Below are 6,607 nucleotides of genomic sequence, written 5' to 3' on the forward strand. Positions count from 1 at the left end.
ATTCTTCATCCCTCAGATTCTGAATACAATATAATAAAGCATAACTTAAGTTCTGCTGGGAAAACGCCTGCCCTGATACCTATAAAATCTTATACATTCATGCTCCATATATTTCTAAGGCAAATACAAGCAAAATAATCCATTAGTATTCAAAGAGGGAAATGTAATTAGAAATAAAAATGTAAGATAACCACATCCACCTTCCCAGAAAGAGATTTACACTGAAGAACAAGATGAAAATGTTTGCTCTTAAAGATTTTTACTAGGTAATTTCTAACAGGGCAGACGTCTCCTCCTCTTGTCTCACATGGCTGTCCCAAACCAAGTAAGGGCTATATTTATCTTCAGTTCTGAATTTGTGTTGTCATTCAGAGTTCTTCTAAGATAAAATACATCATCATTTACTGTATTAGAAAATAAATGTATGGATGTATTATGGAATTTGCATTCCATTACCTTGGTTTGCATGCCATAAAACATTTATTACACCCTTGGGCTACAGTCTTAATAATGACTGGGTGAAATGCACTAATGTGGTCTTGGCCTTGCTATAGAACAGAAGATTAATGCTCTTTGATGTCACCCAGCTAATAGTTGTGCTCGCCAATTTGTCCCTTCAAAAGACATTACAGTCCCACAGACAATCCCTGTAAGACTAAAGCTAGCAATAAAATGTTCAAACTAAACCACAAGCTGAAGTGCAGTTAACCAAATAAGCATTACATTAGATTTTCATCTCTAAAAATAAATGTATGCAAGCATCTTTCAGTAAAGGAAGAAAGATCTTCCATGTTTTATTTCATCCTCTCCTTTTCAGACTTTACCCTACTGATGTCAAGTTTTAAAAAAGCCATCAATATTTTCTTATGTTTTATGGCAGTTACAAAATAACATTTTAGTTAAGCTCCTGAAAGGCATATATCAATACTTTCTACAGTCCCAAGCCTCTCAGGCTCTTCTCATGTAATAAATTTCACTGCCTGCGATAAAACTATTGAATTTTTGCTCCTCTTTTGAGAGAGGAGGAAGAAGTTGTCCCTTTAACCTTAAGAGATAACTGTGAGATTTTTAAATTTTTTTTACGCTATGCATTGCTAATGTTCGTGTAGCTTATAAAGAACCCCAAAACACTTAATGCATTTAAGCAAGCCTGTCATACCAGCACAATTTGCAATCTTGTCAATCTTAATGAATTGAGCTGTGGATCAATATTTGCATGATAAACCTTGAAGGGAAACTGTAAGGAGGAGCCTTGTGCACCTCCCTGAGCCCCTGTCCCAGCAGTGCAGGGGATGTCTGTGCTGCTGCATGTATCCACCTTCTGATGATCCTAAACTGAGCAAGAGCCAGCCCAGTTCACATCTGATGTAAATCAGCATTGGTATTTTGAAAGCAGCGCACTGACAGTGACTTACACCCGCTGAGTATTTTGACAAGACAGTTTTATTTGTCACACTGTCTGTGTTCCAGCCTGGAGATCTAGCACTATGCCCATTTGAATTTTCCGAGTACTTTAAACATAGGATTTTTCTCCTGCTGCAATTTCATATTTTGACTAAAATGGATTTGGAATGTCCTTTCCAACTGAAAACTCTCTGGTGGTTTCCAACTGGAGATTTTGTGCTTCTGGAGTGAAGGAAGCCTGTATCTGTTTGAAGCAAAGCTGTTTGTAATCATGGAATGAAAAACACTAGATATATAATCAACATGTGCTATATTAAAATCCTTTCAAAGCTCTAGATATTGACTGACAGGCTATCCAACAGCATACTTATATAGCATAAAAATTTTAAAAAGCAAAAACATTAAACCAGTGGTCATAAAGCAATCCTTTGCAAGCAGTTGTGATTAACATAGCAGATGAGCCAAAGTGAACATCTTTTTCTTTTTTTCTTTCATACGGCAAGAGAAAGCACAATCTGTTTTAAAAATCCCAGTGCACAGGGAATAGAGCAACACAGAGAGGAAACTAAGACTCTACAGTACATTTTGATAAATAGGCTATAAAAAGAGTGAGAAATTGATGTTTGTTGAATAACAGATGGAAGTTGTCTCTTTATTAGTAAAGTACTGCCCTGCTAACCTAACACTGGTCCTGAAAATGAGGTGACAAGGCAATAATACAGTGTAATTTTTCCCCGTACCTATTCTGAGACAAAAAGTTTTAACACTCCTCTAACTACATGGCAGGTCTTACGTTTCTGTTTGTGTACATCATACATATGGAAATATGGATATGGAATATCATTGGATATATGAATGGATCTATGGAATCATTGGATATGATTATGGAAAATCAAGTGTTAGCCATAGGAATAGATGTCAGTACATTTATTTAGATTATCAGTTTTAAAGGAATGCCTTTACAGATCTCCAAAAACCTGTGGAGAACTTTAATCATTATGTGAGAATTAAGCATTTCTGTTCTAAACTTAAAAGTTTTGCATTACAAGGGTACTATCTTCACTTCAAACCTCAAAGACTGAGGTAAAATATAACATATAATATAGATTTGGAGACCTAATATGGGGATTGATACAATGTCTAGTTGAACAGTGGGGCAGTTTAATATCTAAATGCCAAGGATTTTTAGTTATCTGCAAAGAACCACTTTCCTCTCTCCTTTTCAAAGTGCCAAATCACTTGTAATGATCACAAGACATTTGGACTACAGTCTCAGAAAAGCCTCCACCAGCTCTGGTGCACAGGTCTGTGCAGTACCATAGCACATTTATTTCAAAGCCAATTTCAAGTAAATTGCAAATGCCACTTCTTCTGCCTGGTTGGATTTGTGATTTAAGTCTCTCATTTAGGTCCTAGTTAAACCTGCATCTCCTTCACTTGAGCTCTGGTGAACTCAGGCTCTGGTGTCTTTGTGTTTGGAAGCTGCTGAGCTGTCTCTGCCTGCCTGCCAGATAACTGTTTTGTAGGAATAAAATATTCCAGTTCCAGGTACAAAGTAGGTTGATCGCATCATGTTTTCATCCCATACAAGCAGCACATCTCTCTTGGTGACTGTGTTTATGCTGGCTTCTGGCTGTGCTTCTATTTTCTCTTTGGCTGACAGGCAGGTCAGAAATTCTGCTGGTGTGCACTTGGCCCAGCAGTGCCTGGTTGTAGAGCCCAAAACACAGAAGCCAGGCCTGTTTTGTTCCTCTCTGCAAACCTTTCCTGGCTTGGCAGCCAGATGTGACTGCTGTTTGTGTGAGGTTGTCATATCACACTGTGGTGTTGTGGCTCAGAATCACCAAACATCTGCCCCATGAGAAGCTGATAATTGCTTTAGTCTCCGAGCTTGGTGGGTAACACACATTATCACTGTCAACCTTGACTCCTCTCTCACCTTGCACAGATTTCACAAGCAGTGAAATATCTCTGCAAGACCAAGTTTAACCATTGGAACACTACCAGTAACCCAGCTTAAGATCTTGAATCAAGAAGTGCCAGAACAGAAAAAAGAATGTTGATTGGCAGTTCCTACCTCCTTAGAACTTCAGTATTCTCTAGAGGAGTTTTCACTAAGACCTGTTTCTCTAAATCAGAAAACAGAGCACCTGAAATGTTTTTACCTTCTCCCCCAACACCCAAAATTGTATGTTATGGTTAGTCCTTACAGTTATTTCCATTAGACTCCTGCTACTAAGTAAGAAAGATACTTGTTTACTTCTTAAATTTTGCATTCACTGTAGGGCCACAGAGTCTACTTCAAAACTGTAACTGAATTTTCTTTTTCACCTTTCTGTTTTTTCAGTTATACAGACAGAATTCTGGCAGAGTAAAAAGAAAAAAGGTAGAACTTTGCAAGATGTCCATGTTGAGACATCTCTGGCCTTGACTTCCCCCCATCTTCGGCTTTTTACAAAAAGGATCTAAATTTCAAAGTAAAACTCTGGTCAATACCAAGTTCATTTTGAATTGGCCAGTGTTTCATGTTGGTCACTTGTAGCTCAAGGAATAACACAGCTGGTGACTCCCTCTAAAGTCTTAAAGTGACTTGTTCAGAATCATAAAAAAATTCATTGGCAGAAGAAAGATAAGCTTCAGTTCTTAACAGTGGTGTTCAGTGGTGTTAGCCATAACTGCTTTTTTCATGTTTTAACTAGAGTAAGAGATGAAGTAAGGATCTTACCCCACACCTGGTTCATTGACTGCACTGACCTGGGCATGGCATCCAATCTGTGCTCTGAGTAGTTCAGTAGTTTTATGGCATAAATAAGAGCGTTGTGGTGTACATGACAAAGGAACCAAAATAAGGCTCTGTGGCCAGTTTGGGTCTTGTTACCTAAATCTTGACTGACACACAGAACTATTAAAATATGACTTCATTGTTCCACATTTAAAGCAAGCAATACTTAAAGCATAACTTCAAGCTTATTTTCAAAGGATTTTAGATTATTAGATTTATGCACAGACATCTAGCATTTAAATTGTCAAGTGATTGCCAAAGAAGGGCTATTGACCTCTCTCTGTATTAGTCGTTAGAAAGGAATTAGACACAAACTTCATTTAAGAGTTTCACAGACAGCTGCTGACAGGAGAAGAGATTGAGATCCAATATTAGGCTTAGTTTGCAGGATGTGAACTGCAGGAATAAGCTCCTCTGCCCCTGTGAAACGAGCCTCTTGGCCATGCCTTTATACCCCTGCTCCTTCCAGAATTCAACCCCTCTGTCCTCCATCTGCCATTCTGAGCCCACAGCAGCTGTAGAGAAATTGTTGCTTATTATTTGTGCTCGGGTCAGAAGCAGGTGTCAGTGCTGATAGCCTGGGTGGCTCATCTGGCACAGAAAGCATGAAGGGAGTGTGGAATAGAGGTTATACTTTGCTCAGTGAGCAGAAACCAAACCAAGTAGCTGTTCTGGAAACATGAACTTCATAATCCTGTTTTGCTTATGTCCCAGAGGTGAAAAACAGTACGTCCACTGTAATTGTAGGGTTTAATATGATGTACAAGGATGGCACATTACAGCTTTCAAAATTAAATTCCTACGTCTCATCTTTAGAGTCTGTTACTATTTCTTAGTCAGCTTTGAAGTACCTGGTCTTAAAATCTTCTTGCTTCCACTTTCTCACTATGGTGCCACTGTAGGATTAAAAATCTCTTCCTCTAGCTTGACCAACTGTAATGATTTTGGTAAATAATTTTTTTTAAAAATCTTATGTTTCATGAGTAATAATTTAATTTCACTTATACAGTACCATTTTTAACATCTAGAGTGTTGTGCTGTTGAGGAGTTAGTTCTTTTCTGTCATATATTGTAATACCTTCAAAGTCACCAATGTAAATCAGTTCATCAAATTTTTAAAAATTGCATTTATATTACAGGATTTATTGTATCCTAGAATAAGGACATGCTTTGCATGAGAAAACATCTGTCCAACATTCGTTTGTAGCTTGAAAACAGGAAATTCTAACAGAAGTATGGCTTACTTAACTTTTCCTGCTTTGGCTGTCTCAAGGAAAGTACTATGGCTCTTATGGCATCACTCTATAGAAATAGTAGCCTCTTACCTATTCATAGCCAGTAATGATCCTGTATGATCACTAACCTTGCATTTCACTGCAAGTGCTGGCTTGGCCACAGCCCAGTATGTTAATAGTAGCACCACTGTTTAAACTGGGGGCAGCGGAGGAAATCTGTTTGTCGACTGCCTGTGTTTGACATAGCCTTTAGTTTAGTAGCCATTGAGTTCAAGGAGCCTCCTGAATATTGAAAAAGTCAAAAAGGGATAAATAAACCCATTTGCTATATGGCTGTCTTCTGCTAATGAATTCCTGGATACTGGAATCACTGCTGGCAGGTCAGCGTGCATCTTAGTTGCAGACGTGCAGTTAGCCCCTTTTCCATGTGGCAGGTCACTCTCTATGTGCTTTGTGGGTCATAACGTAAAAATTTAATGGGCAGAGTCTGAGAAAGTATGAGTGTTTGTAGGAGAGATGTATGTCAAAGTTTTTGGGTGTTTTTTAATTCTTCCAAACAGAATTTGGAAATACCTGTGTTACCTTTTTTCCAAAGACATAGCAGTTACCCTGTGTGGTTGTAAAAAAGGCAATGGCTCATCAACCAAGTTTTCAGCACTTTTCTATAGAATTACACGACATGGCTTACCTCTAGCAGGTGTTCAGGATATACATCCAAAAATCCATCTTCTGCAATGGGTAACAGCTGGTACAGCTGCCTTATATCATTCTTGTGGTAATTCTGACAGAAGTCAAACTCAGGAACCGAAGAAGAGGTATTTTGCTACAAGGCACAAGTGTATGTAGTTAATTTAATTATTTCAGGAAGCCATGCATACTTTGCTCATTTCAGACCAAAATGCATAATGGTTATATCGTTCAAATGCTTTTTGTACAATTAATTAAAGATGTTCTTGGCTTGCCCGGGTATGTGGTAGGAATGGTATGGTTGATCTTTGCTGAGGCAATTCTTTTCCTCCCAATAAATCTTAAAGAATGTTATGGGATGATTTTTTTAGTAGGCCCTTTGTTATAGGAAACTCTACAGGATAGTGTTCTGTGCAGCTCTTTTATTTGTTATGTATGCAAGAACATTTGAGACTATAAGTGGACTTAGTAATGTGCAGGTGGCACCCAGCTGTCTTTC

This window comes from Chamaea fasciata, unplaced genomic scaffold (assembly GCF_029207755.1).
Source record: "Chamaea fasciata isolate MVZ Bird 193981 ecotype frontalis unplaced genomic scaffold, bChaFas1.0.hap1 SCAF_9, whole genome shotgun sequence".
In the NCBI taxonomy this organism is placed as follows: Eukaryota; Metazoa; Chordata; class Aves; order Passeriformes; family Sylviidae; genus Chamaea; species Chamaea fasciata.